Source organism: Magnolia sinica, chromosome 18 (assembly GCF_029962835.1).
Source record: "Magnolia sinica isolate HGM2019 chromosome 18, MsV1, whole genome shotgun sequence".
Taxonomy (NCBI): domain Eukaryota; kingdom Viridiplantae; phylum Streptophyta; class Magnoliopsida; order Magnoliales; family Magnoliaceae; genus Magnolia; species Magnolia sinica.
The window spans coordinates 54,777,296-54,802,543 of NC_080590.1; the positions used below are offsets into that span (position 1 = coordinate 54,777,296).

Consider the following 25,248-nt stretch of genomic DNA (forward strand, 5'->3'; position numbering starts at 1 on the left):
TTTTTTTTTTGCATGCATACTTATACAAGTCTCCGCTCCCCTTTATGCCTGAGCCGTGCGTGTATTTGAGGACCTCTCTCTCGGTATCTGTTTGCATACAGGAAATAACCTTATGCAACTTCTTTTGCTGTAGCTAAAAAATCTATGCGGTAGCATTTTTGTCTATGTTCGGGCACATGCAGTCATGTATGTTTGTATCAATGTGGTTGTAATGCATGTTGTACCACACATGTATTATGCATGTATCTATCTATGCGGTGCACGACTCTAATCAGTTGCATAACATGTAGGGTAAGTTATGGTAATGTTAACTGCATCTGTAGTACCGCTATGTTACCCAGACATACGTGTCATGTGCTCCTGGATGTGCTTGGATATTAACACGTCCCTTGGTACATATGCACGTGTGTATTTACATCTCTACTATCTGTGACACAAGCAGCCAGTGGCAAGTTTTTTCACACATTTGAGATGGCTACAACTTTGCATTATTTGAGGATATGTGAGGGGTATCTAGAAAAGAAAAGGGTAGTTAGATAGTTTAGAGGTGATGCCTTTGCATTATTTTAGGATAAGGAAGGGTTTCTAGAAAAGTAAAGGTAGATAGTTTAGAGGTGACTTTTGCATTATTTTAGGATAGGGAAGGGTTTCTAGAAAAGTAAAGGGTAGTTAGATAGTTTAGAGGTGAGTTCTTCACATTATTTGAGGATAGGGAAGGGTTTCTAGAGGTGATGCCTTTGCATTATTTTAGGATACGGAAGGGTTTCTAGAAAAGTAAAGGTAGTTAGATAGTTTAGAGGTGACTTTTGCATTATTTTAGGATGGGGAAGGGTTTCTAGAAAAGTAAAGGGTAGTTAGATAGTTTAGGTGAGATCTTCACATTATTTGAGGATAGGGAAGGGTTTCTAGAAAAGAAAAGGTAGTTTGAAGGCAAGTCCAACTGTATGTTAGCGGTGAGTCCAGCTATATTCGAGGATAGGGAAGGGTTTCTAGAAAAGAGAAGGGTGTTAGATGGTTTAGAGGTGAGTCCAGGCTCCAGCAGTATTTGAGGATAGGGAAGCGTTTCTAGAAAAGACGAGGGTGGGTAGTTAGTTTAGAGGTGGGTCCAGCTGTATGTTTCACAATGTTGGGTTGAGATTTTGCTCACTCCACCAAGAGACAAGAGGCTGGTGGCTGCTCACCTTAAATGCAAGAAACAGTTTAAGACAAACTCGACCCTCACGAGGTTGGTGGCTTTTTGGAAAATTTATAGCATGGTGATTACCTTGATTTTAAGGTACATCTGACCAACTTTGGTGTCTACTTTTTCTTTGTTCATTCGTATATTTGAAGTATGGTTAGTAAGGGTGTGTTTGGATGCTCTTGTGAATTGAATTGCAATTATTATTCCCCATAAAGTGGAAAGTACCAAATTGTGATTTCCTTCTTGCACATTCGTACCAAGCAATGTTGTCAAAATCGTTATCGTATTGCAAATTGTAATAGGGGTTGAATCGTATCAAATTGCAAATTGTATCATAAATCATAAGATTTTTTTATAATTTTCTAAAAAAATGAAAACTATAAATAAATCAGGAAAAAAAAATAAAATAAAAACTCATCAGTCATCCTTTTGCCATCAACATTCACCAAAGTAACACCACGTCATGATAGTGTTAAAGAATTTTTATCTTCCTTTATTTTTTTCTCTTTCAAGAAATTTCTCTTAAAAACATACAAGGATCCTTTAATAATTTATGTTCATGTTACCTTTCTTAAATGTAGAATTATGTTGTAAATGCGGCATTTGATATTGTAGACCGACGAAAGAGGATATTTTAATTTCTAAAAATCATTCCACAATACATGTAAGTCAACATGATCGTAAGCATCCATAAAAACATTCCAGATAAGTCGTACATCAATTTGGTGTTTTGACCAGTTAAGAGGTAAGAAATCATAAAAAAGGCTCCAGGATTTAACATTGAAGAGAGTATTTATCATTTAATCTATGATAAAGAACAAATAAAATAATTTACCTTTTCTAAACAATTCTTAAAGCCCCCACCAATTTAAAAACATAAAATGAAAGCCAATTGAAGCTTAAATTAGAAGAGAATTGGGATTTGAATCGTAAATTGTAAGAATCAATCATAGATTTGTGGAATTCATATAAAAAAAAAGAGATTCAAGGTGAGATTCAAATCGTTTTGCTCAATGTTTTAAATATCGACAATATTGGCCAATATATCCCACGATATATCTTGTATCTTACCTGTGCGATACGAAACGCACAAGTAGTTGGATATATGCCACTTGTTCGATTCGGTGAGCATTTTTTATTTTTATTCCTTTTTTTTTTCTGTAAATCATGTTAAATCAGTGTCAAATTATTACAAATCCATGATTTTTCATAAAAAATCATGGAAAAATCATGGATTGGTAACTTTGATTTTGAGATTTGGAGGAAATGGGCCGAGTTGCGGAAAATTGAAAAAAAAAATTCAAAATTTCCTAATTTCTCGCAAATCGGTTGCAATCTTTGTGTCCAAACGTAAAATCAAACATGTATGTAACCTGATCTAGCAATTCTTCTTTTGCTTTTGAATGTATTGCCTTATTTCCACAAGTCTTTTTACATTTATAAATTATATGAATAGACTTTAAATATACTTGCATCAATTCAGTTAGACAACGCATAGATTAGGACCTCATATAAAGAAAACCTATTATGTGGACTTGTTTTTTGTAATGTTTTGATTTATAAATGCTTATTGATGTCTCTCTTAACAATCACTACAGTGTCATTGAAAAATTTGACCAATTTCCCAATGTTTCCCCACGTTTCCAACAACAGCGATGCATTACGTGATACGACCGATATATCCCATGCGATAACCAAAACATATCTGTATCCCAAGGGTACGATACGTAACGCGATACCGATATATCGAACATTGGTTTTGCTTAAGATTCAATTCAAATTGTAAATTGTAAATCGTAGGATTTTGACAACATTGGTACCAAGTGTCTAAGGTTCAAATCACTATTATGGTACTTTCATGTTTGTCTTGAATGAAAGAAACTATAGTTCAACAAGTACTTCTCCATTATTAATCGGGGCTACAACTGGGGTTCGAGTAACCTGATTGACCCAACCCAAGTTCAGGTTGGTTTGGGTCGAATTGGCAAGGTCCTCAGATTAGGTTAGTGTTGGAAAAACTCCAAGTCAATTTAAAATCAAGTGTGGTTTGGGTTGAGCAAATTTGGGTGGGGTCAAGCGGGTTGGTTCAGGTCGGGTCGGGTCGGATTGGGTTGGTGTAGGTTAAGTATAGAGGAATTTGGTTGGATTTGGCTCGAGCACCTTGTGTTGGAATTTGGGTTGGGTTGGGTCGTTTTGTAGGTTCGGACCTCTGGAGGTTGCGTTGGGCTCAGGTCAACCCTCAACCTGACCCAACTCGCCCTGGCTGCACCCCTATTGTTAACACTAGGAAACATCATTGGCTTTTGTCATTTCCTCTTTTTATGCAAGATGTTCACCATCCAATTCACTTGTGGATCGAAATGCAGCCTAAGTCTTTCGTTGTTGCAACAACTGAAGTTGTTATGGATGCTTTATTGTGCATTTTACGCTTGAATGCATCTGTCAGTGTGACCAATTTATATCCAACTTCGGAAGTGGTTATTTCTATAAATTAAAAGAAGCAATCGACCCTCATAATCTCTGCTATACATAATACAAGCCAACGCTCCCTTTCCCTTTAGCACGAGAAAACTTTGGTCTCTGGCAGAGTATAATGGTTGATACACAGGCACTAACAAATTGTACACCTTGCATACAATGAACTCAAAATAAATTGTACAAATCATGGGCTCTTATTTGGATCTCTTAAACAGAGTTGCGTTGATTTAATTCCAGAACTAGCTAATTAGTGAATATTTAATGGATGGACAAATGAAAACAATCAGTTGTCCAAATTCTAGAAACAAATGCTTATAATCAGAATTTAGGATAGTCAAATCTAATGTTCGAAATATCGGTATCGCGTAATGTATCGCACCCTTGGGATACAAATGCATATCAGTTATTTCACGGGATATATCGTTTGTATTGCATAATTTATCGCACTTTTTGGGAAACATGGGAAAACATTGGGAAAATGGTTGAAGCTTTCAATAAAACTTCAGGGATTTTAAAAAAAGACCTTAATACGTATTTAAATCATAAGATCTTAAAAAACGTGCACGTAATAGGTTTCCTTTGTATAGGGTCCTAAGCTATTTGTATAGGGTCCTAAGCTATGTGTTGTTTGACTAAATTAATGCAACTATATTCAAATTGAATGCATAACATTTATAAATATATCAAGACATGTATGAAAACACAACCAAATCCTTCTTGCCAACTCATTTTAGGGCATGGGCCCACAAATAAAGCAAATCCAATTCTCAGGTGGACCACACCACAAGAAACAATGGGCATGATGAACGTTTAATTCTCATTGTTTCATGTTGTGCGATCCACTTGAGCTTTGGATCTTCTTGATTTTTTGGCTCATGCCCTAATATGCTTTGGAAAAATGGATAGACAGTGAATTTCTCACAAACATCATGGGGAGCCCCACAATACCGTCTGTCTCTGGCTAGGTCCTGGCGGGACGCGGATTGCCCACTGACGTTGTTAGTAGCTAGTAGCTACTGGATGGTGGTCTATAGGCCCCACCATAATTTATGTTTTTTAATCTACTCTGTTCATCCATTTTCCCAGATAATTTTATACCATAATCCAAAAAATTAGGCAGATTCAAATCTCATGTGGACCACACCACAGGAAACAGTGGTATTTGAATGCCTACCATTACAAACTTATTGGGACCACATAAGTTTTGGATGAAGTTAATATTTGTGTTTTCACTTCATCCTGGTCTTTGTGACTTGATCAACAGGTTGGATGGCAAATAAACATTACAGTGGGCCCTAGGAAGTTTTTAACGACGATCGTTCAACAATCACAATTGTTTTCTTGTTGTGTGGTCCACTTGAGATTTGGATTTGCTTCATTTTTGGGATCATGCCCTAAAATAATATGAAAGAATATATTTGTGGCATGGATATAACACATGCATCATGGTGGGGCCCACAAAGCACCATCCAGTAGCCACCTCAAGTTAGTAGGCAATCTGCGTCTAGGTGCGGTTTTGGGTGGATCCCCGGATCCACTAGGGTCGGCGGATCCATAACTATGGGGCCCACTTTGATGTATGTGTCTTACATCCACACCATCCATACATTTTTACAGCTCATTGTAGGGCTTGATCCCAAAAATGAATTAGATCTAAGTCTTAGGTGGACCATACCACATGAAATAGTCGTGATTGAATCCTCACCATTAATGGGGGCCAATAGAATGTTTATTTGCCATCCAAACTGTTGATAAGGTTACAAAAGCCTAGATGAAGAGACCACATAAATATCAGCTTGATCCAAAACTTTTTTGGCCCATGAGAAGTTTTTAATGGTCGATTACCACTGTTTCTTATATTATGACCCACTTGAGATTTGGATGTGCTTCATTTATGGAATGATGCTCTAAAATGAGTTTTCAAAACCGATGGATGACGTGGATGTAAGGAACATACATAAAGGTGGGTCCCATGGTCAAGGATCCCACCCACCTTGGTAGATTCGAGGATCCACTAAACCCGTGCCCGTCCTAGTGGGGGTAGTACCCAATCCACAGCCTACACGGAACATCAACGTGGGTGGGACCCTGCCATCATGATCCCACCTTATGTGTTGTATCCACATCGTTCAACCATTTGGAGAGATGATTCTAGGGCATGATTCAAATAATGATGCCGATCCAAACTTCAAGTGGACCCCACCATAGAAAACAATGGGGATAATGACGCCTACCGTTGAAACTATTTATGGGGGCCCACTATGATGTTTATTTGAGATCCAACCTGTTCATAAGTTCAAATAGATGTGGACGAAGGGAAAACACGAATATCAGCTTGATCGAAAACTTTTGTGGCCCCATGAAGTTTTTAATGGTAGACATTCAATCCCCATTGTTTTCCGTGGTGGGGTCCACTTGAGCTTTCGATTTGCCTCACTCTATCTCATAACCTAAAATGATCTATCCAAATGGATGGACATAATGGATATACAAAACAGAATCAGGGTGGGTTGCACCATCTTTGGTGCAGCTGAGTCGCACCGAATCCAGGGGTGCGGATTAGGTGTTATCCGAGAAACATCTCAGTCGATGTTACCCTTATTGTAGGGCCCACCTTGATTATATGTTGTATATCTACTTTGTCCATTCGTTTTTCTAGCCAATTTTAGGATGTGGTCTAAAACATTAAGCACATCTAAATCTCAGGTAGACCACACCACATGAAGCAATGATGATTGAATGCTCACCATTAAAAACTTCCCAAGGCCCACTGTAAGCAGATCCATAATGTCTATTTGTCATCCAACCTGTTGATAAGATAAACTAGAATTGAATGAAGGGAAAGTTTAAAGACTAGATTGACCCAAAACTTTTGTGGCCTACAAAATGCTTTTAATGGTCATTCACAACTTTTTCCAATGGTGTGGTCCACTTAAGATTTGGATATGCTTAAGTTTTGGCATAACATCCTTAAATGATCTGAGAAAATGGATGGGTGGCGTGGATATTAAACACATTCATCAAGATGGGCCCCACACGATGAAGTTAACACCCACTAAGCTGTTACCCGCATAACAGTTAATCCACTCCCTAACTTAAAGATCGAGAGAGAGAGAGACTTCGAAAGACTCTTCTCCGTTAAAGATGACCGCTAGTCCGCAACCCTAATCCAAACCTCGCCGATAATTCCAACCAAATTTCCCAAAAATCTTTTTATTTGGCAAATCCCAACCCAAATCCCATAATCCTCAGCGGAAATGCAGTTTTAGGGGTTTTAGGGTTTTTCTTACATGATCTGGGGATGTCAACTACTTCCCACCAAATCTAGTCGAAAGCCACCTCAGACAAATCACAAAGGTAAAAGAATCTCTCTCTCTCTCTCTCTCTCTCTCTCTCGATATATATATATATATATATATATATATATATATATGGGAATGCTCACCTGCGCACCAAATCTCACGGTAACTCGCGAGTACTTTTTCAGAACTCATCTCCCCTGATATGAGCCCAAAATCTAAACCGTCCATGTGATGTAGCACCCCATGAAACCTATCTAGACCAACTTTCACCTTGATCTAAAACTTTGGTGGGCCATGGCAAACGAAAATAGTTTCCTCCCTTGATTTGTCTCTCTTTTACCATGGCCCACTAAAGTTTTAGATCAAGGTAAAAGTTGGGCCTTTGGGGTTTCATGGGGTGCTGCATTAGGTGGATAGTTCAGATTTTCAGCTCATATCAAGGGAGATGAGTTCTGAAAAAGTTCTCAAGAGTTGCCATGAGAACTGGTGCTTTTATATATATATATATATATATATATATATATATATATTGCAATTTCTAGATGAGAAGAGATGTCGCTTGTCGTGGTAGGTGTCTACAGTCTTGCGATATCGCGAATAAAATCAAGCGAAAATCCAGAATATCGAGCATTATTGTGCGATATATCGCATGATACACAAGATTCCATGATTTTTTTTTAAATTTTTTTTTTTTTATTATTATTTTTGAATTTCCGAGGGATGTCTAGGGGGTTTCATATCGCTGGCCTGCGATAACGATAATATCTGCCGATAGTATCGATATCATGAACACTGGTTAAATCAATATGAATTTTGAATGATGATCTATCTTAAGTGGGTCTGACAACATGGACAGTTTGGTTGACTTAATGCACACCATGTTTGCGATTTCAAAGCACTTGATATCAAACACCACACCCCGCCAGAGGATCACAAAACTTCCCTTTTAAAACCACTTCTCCATCCATACCTCTTCCGTTCCTCTTTCTCCACATGCATCACACGTGCCATATCTACCATGTATATAGAAGTGACTGGATATTTGTTTGTTTGTTGTAGGTGGTGTGTGCATGTAGTTATATGAGGCGTGTATGGGTGTGTCTATCTATGTGTTTAGTTGTATAACAGCATGGGGACCGCATGTTTAGTGCTGAGTGCAAGTGTGCCTAAAATATGAGCACTATATGACAGAAAATGTGCACACCAGATATTCTTCATGAAATAAGTATGGTTTTAACAGCAGCCACTATGACGGTAAGAGCCATTATGGTTGTACATTTTTTTAAAAATCAGATTAGGTTATTTGTTTATACTGGTGTATCCACTGGAAAAGGAAAAGAAATGATGTTTCCTTTTAATAAATTTTCTGTTTTGTTACTTTCAGTAATAGGAGTTTTTTTTTTTTAATTTCATTTAATCCTTAGTTGTCAACTTCATTTGGTTCCAGTCACCTCAATGAAACCAAAACCCACCCCTATGTTTCATTTTGGCTGAAATTTTGATATGTTTCTGTTTGTTTTGGTATGTTCCAGTCGGGATTGAATTCAGTGATTTTAGATGCTGTTTCAGTTGGAAAAAATCCCATATCAACTGGAAGGGTTACAAACACGTGAAAACCTTATCTTCTAGCAAAGAGAGGATTTGCTGTTAGGAACCTAACCGATACACTTAAAGCCCCATGACTAATGGAACACGTCGCACTAGGGTCTTTAAACCATCGGGATTATGACATTCTACGACACTCCACAGCCAACGTCCACAGCGGCCCACTCTGTGGTGGCACTCTAGCCTCTTTTCCAAGGCACGGCTGCTGCACTCTGGTTCTCCAAGTAATCCTTTCCACATCATGGCGGCTTTCACTTTGGTCTAAGTTGCCCTTGCCACAGGTCACCCCTTCCGTGACACGAACACAGGAGGACATGGTGTTGGCTTTGATACCAATTGTTACGAACCTAACCAATACGCCCAAAGCCCCAGGACTAATGGAACGTGTCTAACTAGGCTCTTTAAACCATTGGGATCGTAACATTTGCTATTTTCTATTTTCCGGGAAAAAAAACATATGTATGACCAGTGTGTAGTTAAAGCTGAGAAAGTTGCTGGAGGCCTCGTCATTATGGCCATCTTTTGGGCTATTTGGAAGGAGAGAAACGAGCGAAGCTTTAGAAATGGTGGGACCTCAGTGGAAAGAGTGATAGGAGTAGTTAGAGCTTTGGTGGAAGAGTTGGGCTTCATATGTCAATGGAGTGAATGTTGCTTCTGTTTCTACTAGTTTGCTTTTTTAGCTTAGCGTTGTATTCTTTTCCTGCTTTTGGCAGGCTTCTCAATAAATTTTGTTGCCTTTTGAAAAGAAAATTTGTGTATGAACTATGTTACCTAAAACTTGAAGCCCCCCATGTTTTTCATTCTGGATCAAGCGATCTGGATTATGGTTCATTTGCAATCTAGATAGCTATTTTTAGTGACTACATATTCTTACTAGTGGTTAAGTTAATGCGAATTTATATTTACAATATAGAGATTTATACTTTTATTTATGTAGTTATAATATAACACAAAGCATGATAGGTGTGTAATAATAACATCCATCATTTCATATATAAACTACAATGTGTTCATATATAGCCATATTGCATATGCTATGTATGTATTGGAGTGACACACATGACCCTACCCCTAGTATACCATGCATTTGAGGAAGTAGCGAACCGCATACCTGCTCCCGTACCGTGTACCAAAGCAACCCGCGGTCCAGGTAACCTTGTGCACTACTTTCCAAAGCAGAAGATTGAAACTGAAATGTTTCCAAATAGAAGACTAAAGCATTCCATTCCAATATGAAAAATGGATCACCTACCAAAACCGAAATAGAATGGACTACTAGTTTTGATCCCAATGTGTTGCGATAAGAAATTCTTATTAGATTTAACTATGATTTCTCGTTGTAAATCCTTTTGATGATATGGCTATTGGGATATAGCAGGCCCAACAAGTTAATAAAAAATGACAATTTTGGCTGTTATAATGCTGTTAAAAACCATTTCTGCAGTCCCTAACAGCCCTGGCCATCGGCGTCATGGCTGTTGTAGCACTTGTTAGAACCATGGGCATCATGGTATTAGAAAACAGTTTTGTAACAGCAGTAACAATGATTGTGTAACGTTAACAATCTTATTCGTTACGTGTTATGGGGTCATAACAGCTTGTTCCAAAAAATTGGACCATAAGACCGTTACAGTTCAACTTCACAGCCCAAGGCTGTTACGCATATATAAACATCTTTTGGAGGCTGTTTTTTCAATTTTCACCATTTCTCCTCCACTTTTCGATATTTTTTCTTCATGGGACTATTCTTACCATTTTTTTACTAAATTTGTGCAATCCTTAAAGATTAAAACACAAGCTTTTGCCGTTTCAAATAATCGAAGATCTGGGCTGAATTTTGGAAAAATCTAAAAAATAGGTATTTTTTTTTTCTGTTGCTGCAAATATATTGATTATTATATTACTAAATTGACCAAATCTAGCAAGATTTGGTATGTTTGTATTATTTTTCAAATTTATATATTTTTGCTAGTTTTTATATCATTTCCAACAATTTTCATTTTATTTTATTTTTTTTAATTTTTACAAAATATTTGGAGTGTCAATTGTTCAAATACATGTATGGAGTTTAGATGTACACATGCATGTGCCAAATCAGTCTCTCTCTCTCTCTCTCTCTCTCTCTCTCTCTCTCTCTCTCTCTCTCTTCACGTTGAGTGGCCCCAAATCGGCCCAATAATATTCATTCGAATTTTATTTTATTTTATTTTTTCCTCAAGTCTCTTGAGGAAAGTGGTGTCAAATGGATAGTGATTTGAGTTCCATAGATTACATGAATTTCATGCTGTTTTAGAGGCATTCTCGTGGTCTTAAATCTGCCCGACACTATTAATTTGAATTTAATTTTTAATTGTGTCTTCAAATTTATTGAAGGAATTGATGTCAAATGGTTGAGGATATGCATTAGTGAGATGAGTTCCACATGTTGCATAAATTTCAAGCCTTTTTGGAGGCATTCAAGTGGGGTCCCAAAGCAACCCGACACTATTCATCCGAATTTAATTCTTCTTCTTCCCCCGCCCCTCAAATTTCTTGAGGAAAATGGTATCAAATGGTTAGGGTTGCATCAGTGGGATGGGTTTCACACATTGCATAAATTTTGGGCCGTTTGGGGGGCACTCAAGTGGTGTCCTAAATTGGTCTGATATTGTTCATCCAAATTTAATTTTATTTTTTTCCCCCTCAAATTGCTTGAGGGATATGGTGTCAAATGGTTAGAGATATGCATTAGTGAGATTAGTTGTATAGATTGTATTAATTTCAAGCCGTTTTGAGGGCATTGAAGTGGTCCCAAATCAACCCAATACTATTTATCTAAATTTAAATTTCAATTCTAGTTAGTATTTGTGTAAGTCATGTTTTTTTAACATTATATGTTTTTATTGTGGCTGGAGCTTGGGGCTTTTGGACAAGTTTGGGGTTGACAACTTGAAGTGGGGTAGGAGCATGGAGAGTTTGCTAATAGTTTGATGCTTGGTTGGAGGCTTGGATTTGTAACTTGCGTGAAGAAAAGAATGGCATCCCAACCAGGAAATGAATATGTTGGATGACAAATATCTTGAGAGCGCAGGTGGAGATAAACATACCAAAAAATGCAATTATTATGGCAGAATAATAACTGGAGGAATTACATTTGTGAAATAACATTTAGCACATCAAAAGGGGAAAGTCGCAAGGTGTCTAAGCATACCAAAAGAGAGAAGGGAAATGATGTGGCATGATTTGGAAGATATGGAGAGAAAAAAAGGTATTATATAAAAGAAGAAACACGATGCTCTCAATGCAGCTTGCAGAGAGATTATTGGGCCTCATTGTATGGGTGTGGATAATGATGATAATGTTGACTCTGGTGAAGATTCTGATAGGGAGGTGAAAGTGGCAAGGAGAGAGCTTGCATATCGCTTGTAAAGATGAAGAATGTCGGCATATGTTTGAAGGGAGTCAATTCGTTATGTAGGGAGAGTGGGACTGGGACTGGGACTGTGACTGGGAGTGTTAGTGGGGAGAAGGGTAGGAGTGGGAGTCATGGTACATTCAATGGTTTTCGACCCGCCTTCAGTTGACGATAGCTTTCACATGTTCCTTTAGTTGTTAAAAGAGTTATAGCTCGTGCCGAGGACTTGGATGATGTAAATGTGGAACCAGAGACAACTTCATGTGATCCCATTTGTTTAGAGAAGATACAACAAAGTAGAGGAAATTGAAATAAATGTGGGGAAAAACTATGGTTGAGAAGCTTGGTAGGCAACGACCAGGTTATTCATACATGGCACTATAGTTCCAAATATTGCAAACTTTCCTTATTGGCAAGTGGTAATAGATGCAGCAGTAGAGGTAGGTGAAGGAATTCGTGCACCTAGAACTCCTCCTAAGGTTAAGGAGAAATGGGCAAATGCAGAGTACAGAGACATGAAGGCGTATGTGACCACTTTTAGATCGTATGACAGAGTATAGGATGCACTACTATGTACGATAGTTGGACTAACCCATCTAGATGAAGCATAATAAACTTTATTGTGTATTACCTCTTGGAAACAGTGTTCCAAGCTGCCATTGATGCATCCGAGGCAATGAAAGATGCAATTTATATTTTCAGTCTTATAGATCAGATGGTAGATGAAATTGGAGAGGAAAATTTGTGTACATTGTTATTGGCCATGAAGCATCATATAAATAGTTGGAAAAATGTCGATGGAGAAGCAAAAACATTTATTTTGGTTACCATTTGCCATACACTATATTAACCTCATACTGGAAGATATTGAAAAGAAGAAAAATATTACAAGATTGGTTGAAAACGCGAGGCAAGTCACCAAATTCAGTCATAATCATAACCAAATAATCATCGTAATGAGGAAGTTTATGAAAGGGAGAGTTATTTAAGCCTAGGATGACTTGATTTACTACAAATTTGATTGCCCTTGAGAGTTTATATAAGCATTTGGGAGAATGGAGTGAGATGTTTGCTTCCTAGGAGTAGCTCAACACAAAGCATGGGCAAAAGTATTCTGTAACGGTAACGATGGCCATAACAGCCGCCTTTGTTACCTTTATGATACAGGTTGTAATGGTTGTTATAGCCCCCGTAATGGTCGTTACAGACTCTTTTTTTATTGACAGAAAAAAACCGAAAAACTTGCATCTACCCCGTAACATTGAAAAACAAAATCCGAAAAACCTGTATCTACCCCATAACAGACCATTATGGGGCTGTTATGGCCTTTACAGGGGGCATAATGGGTTGTTAATGGCAGTTACGGGTCATTTTTTCCATAAGGGTTGTTACAGCCATTACGCCCCCATAACGTGTAACGGTTGCCACTGTTACCTTTATGTAACGGCCTTCACGACCTTGTAAACGGCCTTTACTGTACACCATGTCAGGGACACTAGTTGAGGTTGTTGAGACCATAAGAGAATAAATTTTGAAAGAAAGTTTGAAATATTTTGAAGGTAATGGAACCCCTGATAAGAGTCCGTCTTGTAGAATCCGACGAGATACCTATCATAAGCAGTGTTTGAATTATCTCCAATTTATCGAAATATCTCTGATATTATCTTTATCTCCAGCTCAATGATATTGATAATACTAGTAGCAGTACTGATAACGTTGGTAATATCAGAAATTCCAGGTATTAGCAATGTGTCGCCAACATATCAATATCGCTAATATAATCGTCAATATTTTCAACTATGTAAATTCTAGGTATCGCTTGTATTGCCAATGCATCAATATCGCTAATGTATCGCCAATATTTTTTACTATATAAATTCTAGGTAATGCTTGTATCATAAGTGTATCGACAATATTTCAATAATATCACCAACATATTGATATAATCAAAATTTTTATTTCAATTTTTTTTTTCATGGGCACATGGTTGTATGTAGTATTCAATTTGTCATTGATAATATCTCGATATTATCAATATCTCAACATGCGAGATATTGAGACAACAATCTTTCGTTTCCTTTACAATTGTTGATGATTTCTTGGTGAAATATCATGTGTTGTTGATATTTTGCAATATTGATGGATGTTTGGTTGGAAAGTTGGATTGTTAAATAGGCCGGAGGGGATGGTTTGACTAATTTCTGGCAACACCACATACTTTTAAGGCCCCATTAAATGGAAACTTGTTATGTATGCATTCTTTTTGCATTTAAAAAAAATATATATATTTCTAATTATGCAAATATGTACATTTTAACATCTCTTGAAGTTTCACTAAAAATTCCACCGTTTTTCGTAGGTTTCCCCGCATTTTCGGATATCGGCAATATCGATATTGTTTCCGTATCCCTGGCCAACGAAACTTGTAGCAATACCAATACTTCGAACACTGATCATAAGCTTCCTCTATGAAGTCATGGATAAAGTGAAGCTTGTATTCGTCATGATTATGAGAACTATAAAGAGTATTGGAAGATGATTGATAAACATTGGTTGAATCAACCTTCATGCGACAATTGATAATATAGAAGAGTTGCACAATATCTATTACTCTACTAATGTCTCATGCATGTTCATTATGCACTTATCGGTTATTATTAAGTTATTTTATGATATAATCATTAAAGTCTATTATTGTTTTCGTTATTGTTATGTAAGCTACTATTTAATCTGAGAGTCCGAGATGCTGCATGATTTGTTGAGGATGAAAAGGTTCGCGTTGGGTTGAACAATGTGATAAAGAGATTAAAGCCTAACTTAAATATGCAGATAAAGATCTTAAATAATGCAAGTTCAACTCTTTAATTATTGTCCATTACTCATTCATTACACATTTTAATATTCTCGTGCTTAAAATAATATGAATGTTTTCCCATCTTGTCCACAATTAGAAACATATAGACTTCGCCAAGGCTGCTTAGATCAATTTGCAGAAAGGACAATCTGTTGGACACCTTTGAATAAGAAACTGAAGTTTTATTATTATTATATAATTGTGAAATTTTTTTTATTAAATGATGTAAAGGTATATTTAACAATATTATTATCGCATGCATAACATAAGGTTAAGGTTTTCTTCTTCTTTTTTCCTATATTGCTTGTTGGTGGGTTTATTTTAGAGAAAGTGCAAAGGCTCCTAAAATAATAGCGGTAAAAGTTTTGAGCCAGACAACTTCTTTTAGCAGCCAGAGGAACTGAATTTGTTTTGCACTGATTCATTCAAAGCAAAGGAATAAGTTGCAGCCTAAGATGTTGAATTGGCCTACATATGTGCATTACAACATGAAGCTGAGATCATGGAAGGTGACTGTTCTCTAACAAACTTGAATTACATCTACAATGAAGATGACCCACTTCAACCTTTGTTGGACCAAAGGGAGAAATAAGTATAAGAGGATAATAAAAAAGTCAGGTGTGCAACCCAGTAAGAGTCATGTAGCTGTTTTGAAGAGGGTTACTGAAGATTTAACCCAAGAAACGAATAGCAATGGAATCGAGATGGATATGATGTACCGAATCCTACGAGTAACACTCACACAATTCGAGGTCAGCAAGCATTGACAAAGCAAAGGAGGCCAAACCTACGAGTATACCGATTCACGAGCTCCCCCTTGAATGTCTTTTAATGGAAGCATTGCATAAACAACAGATAACATGAAGATTATGGCTATAAAGTGTTCATGGCACGAGGGACATTATAAAAATAACAAGGGCATAAAGATCTTTTCCAAAACCGACACCTTTCCTTCATGCATGGCAACCACGTAAGTGGCACCAAAATAATTCCAACGGTCGGCTTGATCAATGCAGTGTGGTCCACTCATTCAATGGGTTGGTCTCATCTTTGGGTTCATGTAAGTGAATGGCTCAGATGGAGTGAAATGATGGTTCACCAAAATTTTGTATGAACAACCAATAGGGCCTAGGACATATCTCTCATCCTAGGACACCTTAAAAGTTAAGATTGATGTCATTAGTGTGGCCCACTAGAGTGTCGGATTTGGTTCATCTTTTTTGGCCCGCGCCTTAAAATAATGATCTTGATTGGTGGGATGGTTCAGATCATGGTCTGAAATTCAGTGGGCCCCACTCAATCTTTTTGTGGCCCTAGAATGATTTTGACGTCCTAGGGTGCTGGTTCTCCGATTCTAGTTTTCTCTTCTCTGGACAATTGTTCGCCATATCGAGTAGGTTTGGTTGTGATTCATACAGATGGACAACCATCACTCATACACATGGTCGATCATCTGAACCATGAGATGATGGGCCATAGATTAACAGAGGAACAAATCTAAATCTGTTATTGTAAAGAGATTAAAATCAGAGGCTTAGGTGGTTTACAATCTAAACCGTTATGTTTATTGAGGGGGGTTTTGGGAGAGGTTTTGGTGGGTTTAGTGTGGTTCCTATTGGTGCACATGCCACAAGAGAGTGGGTCCCACTTATCATGGTCCAACCACAATAGAAGTTATACAATATAAGGCCTTTCAAGATGAGTTTTATGAAAATTATTTTTAGGGTCCTGTGATGTATGGTTAGGAAGGTATGAAAGTTGGTTGTGTACGTAGCTTTTGAGCTCCTCATTATGTATTATCATGTTTTGAGGTGTAGGGATAAATGTGTGCATGCCATGCAAGTGTAGTGCGAATGAAAATGGTCCACTGTAATCCAATTGTATCATTGGATATCTTATGACGTGTAGGGTATGGGAAAAAAAATGGTTTTAATGAAAGTGAGTCCACAATGGTAATGATTTATGCATCTAAGATTTGTGACTAAGAATGTGTTTGCATGTAATTCAAGGTTTGCATGTGATCTTGATGAGATTTCGTGAGTAGGGCTATCTAATTAAAATAAATGAATTAAAATAGTCAGTTGATTTTCCTTTTGATAACCTGGATCTATAACCAAAGGTTAAGATCATCCTGGATCCTTGACAATTAATGATTGAGTATACTCTTACCAGTGTGGGGTTAGAGAAATAAAATGAACGGTTTGGATCTAAAAATAATAAATAAACAAACAAAAAAATAATTTATGGCCCTAATATTTACTCGGGGCGTTACATTTACTGAGTCCTATCGGATGACATTTAAAACTTTGCTTGCCCTAGCTATTTGGGGTTGGCTTTACTAATCATGTTTTCTGAATCAAGATTTGAAAGAGGGATTCTCATCTCGGGGTGATGCTTGGTTTTATCGGACAATATTTAAAACCATGCTTGTACCAACTATTTGGGGTGGCTTTATGAATATTATTTCGCCAATCAAGATTCAGAACAAGAATTCTTATAATTGCTTGGCAAAGGTTCAATGACCAGCTGCCTACTTGACGTCTACCCTCCTTCAGGATAGCTGATGTAGAGCAGGTCGCGGACACTTTCATGGCAAAGATGGACTAGAGAAGGTCCGATCGGAGGCAGAAGTGATCAGGACCGTTAGAACCTTAAAACAGTCGTATCTCACAAACCGGAATGAGTTTTTCAACATATCATATATGATTTTGGGGTAGGAGAAGCTACTTTAGCCAACCAACCCTGCTATGCCGGGGTGCCCATGCTGGATTTGCGAGATTCCATCAAATCAACGGTCAAAAGTCCATTTTATTTTCGTTTTTGCTATAAATAGTAAGTTTTAGTTTGATCATAATTTTTTATCCTTTGAGTTTTAGGAGTCGTGCCCAACATGAAAAGGGCTTAGAAAAATTAGGAGAATAAAGTGGTTAGGCTAAATTGGACTCTTACTATTTTTGGCCAAAAACCATGAAGTCTAGTAGGAATGGTGACTGTCTATAAATAATAAGTTTACTATTTATAGTAAGTCATGTTTTTAGGGAGTTTGAATTTGAGTTTGAGTCTAAAACTTCATCCTAGGTTTGAGCTCATTATCTAAAGGATTGTAAATTCGTTTTTTTTTTTTATTATTTTTTATTTTTTTATCATCAATCAATTTATTTCAAATTTATTAGAAATTATTTTCATCCCTCGTGGATTTGAGGAATCTCTATGAGAAGTCCGGAGAGCTCCGTGGATTCAAAGTAGTTATCCCTTGAGGAAGACAGTGATCGACCTCATCACGTCCCTCCTTGCGTCAGCTGGTCCTGGGCCCAACAATAAAATATCTTAGATAGGCTCATACCGAATAGTTCAAAATCCAGGCTGAACTCCAGTCTCAGCCTGTTGACAATCTACCCTTTACATGTGTGGGACAGCTGGCTAGCGCATCGAACTATATGCAGAGTTGTTTAATAAAATTACCAATGTAATGATCTATCAAGTTGTACAATAATCATTTACTGGTGCAGCAAGATTCATGTGTCCATGCAACTTGAATGCATTGTTGGACATGGATATGGGGTGTCAAAAACTGTGGCTTTTAAAGACTAGATTCGCCAACAAGTTGGCTTAAATATTTAAAGCTATATGTTATAGTTTAGTTGTATAATATAATCATTTGATGGGTTACTTGTAGAAAAGTCCCAAAAATAAACAATGATGGTAATCATAAATCTGGAAATCAATGTGAAAATTTTAATTTTTATACGTGTGTCTATGAACATTTTACACAGACATGGACACGTGTCATCATGACACATTTTCGAAAAAGAGTCCTATCCTAGTTACTTTGTTTTCAGTCAACTCCTTTTCTATCAGTAGGACCTTTTGTGCTCTAATCCCCTAACATACAAGATTCGTTTTTTCCACTTGTTATTGTGCAGCTAGTTTGAGCTGCTGATTCATGGGGCAGATTCCAGCTAAACAGGTGAAAGCTTACCAACATCCTTCACTGATGTCATTTCCCTACTTCTGTGGAACTAGAGCTTTATTTAGCTTTCAGGTGATTGCTTCTTTGAGCTTTTGCCAGAAGCTGTGTTTTTTCCTTGCTATGTGTGCTTAGAAGGAAAGAAAGATCTCTTTCTTTGCTTTCGGAGCAGAATTGTTTTGTACACATCAAAATATTAGGAGGGCCACCTCTAAAATACATCCGTGGCCCTCTTTTGCTCTTATATTGGATGATTGACATCGTTGCAGGTTTACAATTGTGGTAGGCATTTCATCATCGAATTGCTATGGTTACTCATGAATCCCCTCATGCAGCATGCAGGCCTTCATCAGGTAGAGCCTACCATGTACTTTCTATTCGGCCTAAGGTCTGAAAGTGGGCATATTTGATTAAACAGTTAGCCATGTGACTGTTGGTCTTTCTTTTTGACCAGCCATCCTTAGCATTCACATTTCACCTGCCCGATGAAAACATCGACACAATTGGGAACTGTGCAGGATTTAAAATCCCACTCCCACAAGGAGCCTTCACAGTTCATTTCATCCCCATGTTAGAGACGTGGTAGAATTGAACAGCATTTGCACTAAGGGACTCATCTTGGGTGCAGACTGTACAAATAGCGAGCACCATCATGGGTTGAGTGTGATATGGACTGCAGTCTAAATTGATTGCCAATAAAATCGTTGTGATCATTAAGCCAATGTTGTTCTGGCTATTCTCTATCTGTTATGGTGACCACACTTTGTAAAGTCCGGATTGCCCGTGCATATGAATTGCTACAGCTCTAGCATATTGTAGCTTAGCCCTAGAGCCTCATTTTGTAAATGCTGCTGCTGAGACAAGTAGGACTTAGAAAGGTGTTCTGTTGAGTATCTAGTTGGTGTTTATGCAAACCTGATGCAGAGGGAATGACAATGAATAATGATGTCTGGCTCTTGAGTGTGGTAATTGGAATTAATACAATCGTGCCTAGTGATCTTGTTTGGATTGCAAGCTAGAGACTTGAACTGTTCGCAGTTTTCCCTTTTTGGATAATGCCAATAGTTAGGCTGAAGTGGAATTTTGGGCATGATTGTGTTGGCATGTGAGTGGCATTTGTTAAACATGTATCATTGGGTTCCCTGCTTTTCCTTGCAGCCAACTACTTTGAGCATGTTGGATGGTGATGCATGTGTAACATAGTGCCAACTTGGGTGCGCTTGTATTACTCATTGCTAGGGCACTCCGTGTCTGTCTGGCAATACATGTTAACCACAGGTGTGAATTTCCTTTGAGGGTAGCACAATAGTTGTGCTAAGGTGCCGTTTGGTTTGACTGTGTTGACATGGTAGTACTGTTGGTTTTCTTTCATCTGTCGGATTCCTATATCATCGTGTGCAATCAACTGCTCAAGCCTAACCTTTCTTGTGTCGGTGCTACATTCTTTTCGATGTTTGTCTTCTATGATATTATTTACTTGTTCACTTTTTGGAGTGTGCATATACCATTGGGCTGGGGAGGTTACTTACAAGTTGTGACCATATTGTGTGAGTGGGTAAGTGTGGGCCTCTGCCATGGCTTTTCCAAGAGTGCCAAGTTGATGTCTAGTGAGCAGCTTGTCACATATCAGGCATTTGCAGGAGGTTAATTCTGGGACTTCACTTCTTTTGGCACTTGTACACTATGAGGCTATGTACATGGTGTAGAGACTTTTAGAGTACGTGAGATGTAGAGAATTCTAAGGAATAGAAGCATGCAGGGTAGTGTAAAGATCTCTAGAAGTTTCTAGAGTTCTCTTATGGGGTCTTTTAGAAGGGATTTTGTTGAATCATCCAGAGAAGCTCTTTGTATTCTTAGCCATTGGAGGATCACTAAGGTGGCACCGTCCTCGCCATTCATGTTGAATAGTCGGAGACCTTTTAGCACTATATATGGAGGGCTCCTCTTCTCGTGTGTGCTCTCTTCTCTTCCAAGTAGCTTGGCTACATTTGGGTGGATTGGCTGACTCGATGACAAAGGGGGTTTATACGAGTGTTGTACGGTCTATGCTTGAGGAAGCACTGAAGTCATGGCAAGTGATATTAGAGCACGGTCATAAAGGGGTAGATGACACATGAAAGTGAAGAGAGATCCCGTTTCTCCTATGCCTTGGGGTTTCGATGGAGGCACAATGCGCATGATTGGAGATCGTTGTGAGTGATGGGCAGGATTGGTTTGTAGGCAGTAAAAGGGGCCTTGAGAGCTTGCTTGAGGATCTTAAGGGAGAGATGTTGGGTGCCTAAACAAGCTAGCCGATACTCAACGTCGGGAGAGGGAAGCATCTATGCTGAAGTGCTAAAGTCCCTCACTATGCTCTATAAAAGCATGATTAGGAAATGAGTGGTGATTCGGCCCTATGGAAAAAAATCATTGCCCACAGGAGTATGGCCGAAGGGGGATCAACCAAGAACCAGACAACACTAGACCTTCAATGGATCAAGGGACGCTAGGTAGTTGGGCAATTTTATGTGGCCACAACATTTTGAGGCTATCTCACTGGAGGACGAAAGGGCCAGGTGTGGACAATGGTTATGTACCTCATTGACAAGGTGATTTGGTGGTGGATGCTCATGCGAACATGAAGCAAGGTGCATGCACTATCGTAACTTGGGAGGAGTTCAAAAGGAGGTCAAGAGGCAAGTCTATCGTGTGAATGTTGAGTATTTGACTCAATGAAATGGGAAGCAGTTGAAGCACAGGGTTCCATTCACGAGTATGGCAAGGAATTCTCGACACTCATGCTGGAGATTCCTAATATGTCTGAGAATGAATAACTCAACTTCATGCATAGGATACAACCTTGGACCTAGTAGGAACTGCAACGACGTGATGTAACAATGAGCATGGCATGGTAGAATAATTGATCGAGTTTATAAAGGCCGACTCTTCCAAGCCATATCTCCTGAGGATGGTTATAGCAAATGTAGGGGAGAAGGCGAAGATTCTGCCAACCGTGAGGGTTTAACAAGCCATCAAGAGGAAGAAATGTCAAGGATAAGGAAAGTGGCAAAGATACATATGTCAAAACTGAGACAGATCAAATACTTCATTTGCGATGGACCATATTTGGCTAGGAAGTGCCCTAAGAGCTAGATAAAATGATGATGAAGGTAACGATGAGTTACATATTGGTGGATGCCACTCCTTAATGCCATGGAGGGCGAGGATAAGAGCCACAAAAGAGCTAGAGTAACTTCATCCATGGGGGTGATTGAACGGCAAGCAGGGCAATGATAAGAGCCATCAAAGAGCTAGAGTAACTTCATCCATGATGGTGATTGTAGGGCGAGTGAGTACCAGTAGAAGAAACCCTTGAACTTGGTCCAACTCAGGGAGAACAAAGGGCTGAGAATCAAGTTACTGATTGAGTTGAAAGAAGTGGCAATGGAAGCAAAAACATTAGACGTGAGTAAATGAACATGGATGTACTACATATCAACGAGAATTCCACAGAAACCATGATGGACATGTGGGAAGTCACAACTTTTGTATCGTGTGCAAGCAAAATGACTTGGTCTGACATTGGTAAAGAACTCGGGTAGAATCAATGCCATCAACCAAGAAACCCATTCAAGGTGTGGCCAAGGATGTGGTGCTACGCATTGTGGAAGGGTTGGCAAGACAAGTCGCACTGCTATCTTGCTTGAGGACTTTTAAGGTTATTAGGCATGGACTTGAACAAGGCAAGGGAAATCCCAGTGCCTGGCCCTTTTGGGGTGAGGATGGGAGACTTCCATGTATAGTCCATATGGGTATGGGTAAGGCGCACAAGAGAAAAGGCCAAGATTAAGGCAATCTTGGCCTTGCGGTTGACTAAAGGTGACAAGGAGATTGAGACTGACGTGGCATCTAAAGTGGAGGATAAGGCGAGCATGCCCAACCAAGACTAGGGTGGGTTGGTGCATGACTCATTAGGAATTGATTCTAATGGTATTGGCTCGTGAAAGCAGGATAAAACATTTTGGCAATTTGGTGACCGAGCATGGAAGAACATTAACGAAAGGTCACAAGGGCATCAACGCAGTAGGTTTAGGAGATGTTTTTGGCACTTCTTATACACTAGAGGGTATGCGTATAGTGCACAGAGACTTATGTTTGTGGACTATGTATGTAGGGAATTCTAGACGATGGTAAGAGCATGTAGAGTATAGGGTAGAGATTTGGAAGCTTCCAGAGGATCTCCAATGGGGCTTGTAAAAATGGTTGTGTAAAATCATTTAGAGAAGTCTATTCCAGTGTTTTAAATAGCGGTAGTGTGATGCGTAGCGCTCAACCCTCTATAGCATGTAGCATAAATATGTAGCGTGTAGTGTAAGCTACTTGATACTTCTATTTTTTTAATTTAAAAATAGGACAAATATAATAAATAGTGAATATATATGCCTAAAAGATGATTCATTTTACCAATTATAAGCATGTTCAAAAAAGTTATTAGTTATCATTTATCAAAAGCCAATCCACATATATAAGCCAAATCAAATAATGATCACATCAACAACTTTCTAAGCAAATCACTTTAATTAATAATGTCTGATTGAAACAACAAGTCACAATATAATACGAGTGTCACATTCCTCAACATTAGAAACAAAGAAAACATAAAAAAAATAAAAATAAAATAATAATAATAATAATAAATAAATAAAATAGTAAAAAAATACATTGTAGCTTACGCTGCGGACGCTATGTGCTACATAGTTGTAGCGTACGCTATAGGGGATTTATGCTATTTGGGACGCTACGTAGCATTCGCTACGGGTGCTATTTGAAACACTGGTCTATTCTTTAGCCATTGGATGATCGTCTTTTGGTACCATCCTTGCCATTCATGTAAAGTTGCTAGAAGGGTCCTATCCTTATATAAGTAAGAAACAGATCCTCATTTGTTACTGACCTCATAAACCTCAAAAAGTTGTGAGCTCGAGTTCTTTAGTGCAATATAAGTTTCTCTTGCCTTCAAATCTTGCTCATGTGCTCCCTTTACCTGGGTGGTTTGTTAGCTCGCTCATAGAGGAGGTATGTAGAGCTGCATGGTCTACTCTTGAGAAGCACTCAGACCATGACAAGCCGATCATTAAACTTTTTCACATCTGCAATGTGAAAAAGTCATGCCCAGATTGTTAGGAGAGAGGGAAAGATGAGGTGTTTATGTGAACCTTGTTGCTAATCACCAGGCCATGATCTCGTTCCACCCTGCATTTGATACGTGTCCCAAAATCAGGAGCACTCACCTAGTTGGCCCCATCATGAGCATGTTTGAGTTAACATATTCCGAATATTGGCACTCGTCTAATCTTACCTTAAGCCTCACCAATGGAAATGATCTTAACTACTGAATCCTCCTTTTGATTGTTTACATCCAATGGGGCATAAATGTATTGATTTTACATTTAGGATCGTCTTATTGGTGAGACTTGGGAAGCGTTTATCATCAACCCATTAATGGGTGGTATGTCATGTAGCCAATCTTCCCTGCACCAAAGCTCTTCCTCCTAGCGTTAGACCATGTCGATTCACGCTCCTTGTTAATGAGTTAGCCAACCGCCCAAGTGATGGCCAAGTCACCTGAAAAGAAGAGAGCACAAGAATCTTTAAGGCAAGAGGACTAACATTGCATTTAATTACTAAAGAGAGTTTGCAACTCCTTTGGATGCTTTACAAATGAGGATGCCCCATATATAGTGAGGAAGTTTTTAGCCTACTACATTTAACAGTTAAGACTGCTCAATAATCTTTCTAGATTATTGTACATCACTCTTTAACTATAAGAAGGCTATCTAGAATATTCTAGATATCTCCAAACAAATCTAATCTTCTCTAGAGAATTCTCCTTAAGCAATGTCCAGAACCTCTAGGATGCTCGTGTTGTCAAAAGTCCATGAGATGGGGCATGGAGATGACAGGTCCAATATGTTAAACTGTGTTTTGCTCCTGCGTGAGAAAAAGAATTCACGATTTTAGAGGCTTCTTTTGAAACGATGGTTGCTTGGGTGGAGCCCATTCCAATACAACACAGTAATGATCCATTTGCTGTTTTTCCACCCTTGAATTTCTAATTGTGGAGAATTCCAAATTACGTTTTTTTTTCCAGTATCTGAGATAGTCACGAGGCAACTGCAGCAAAATGCTACAATTTTTATTATACCTCTTCTTTTCAGCGTACATGTGAACCTGAAGTCGCTTTTGCTCTATGGATTTGAAGTCATTAGTTGCGTATCTATGACAGGGACCTTGCAGTTGAACAATTAGGTAATCTAGACTGTCCATCTTGTGGGCTGTGCAACAATGACTGTCTGATTTATTCGAAGGCCTTTACCAAGGAAAGAGAATACTCTGAGAGAGAGAGAGAGAGAGAGAGAGAGAGAGAGAGAGAGAGAGAGATGTTCCTGTGTGCTGTCTCACAACATGAGGCCTGAGTTTTAAGGT

General features: G+C 38.4%; 1 protein-coding gene across 6 annotated transcripts in view; it reads left to right on the top strand.

Moving 5' to 3' along the window:
• LOC131233940 (uncharacterized) overlaps nucleotides 1-19,085 on the top strand; it is a 38,713-nt gene extending 19,628 nt beyond the window's left edge. For 3 of the 6 annotated variants that reach the window (XR_009165423.1, XR_009165424.1, XR_009165419.1), the window contains one exon: nucleotides 18,740-19,085. The gene's annotated coding sequence lies outside the window, so the exon portion shown is untranslated. Of the gene's footprint in view, nucleotides 1-14,121; nucleotides 14,141-14,321; nucleotides 14,665-18,739 lie in introns of those variants that run through there. The other 3 variants (XR_009165421.1, XR_009165420.1, XR_009165422.1) reach the window with 3 other exon arrangements.
• Nucleotides 19,086-25,248: the final 6,163 nt, after the last annotated feature.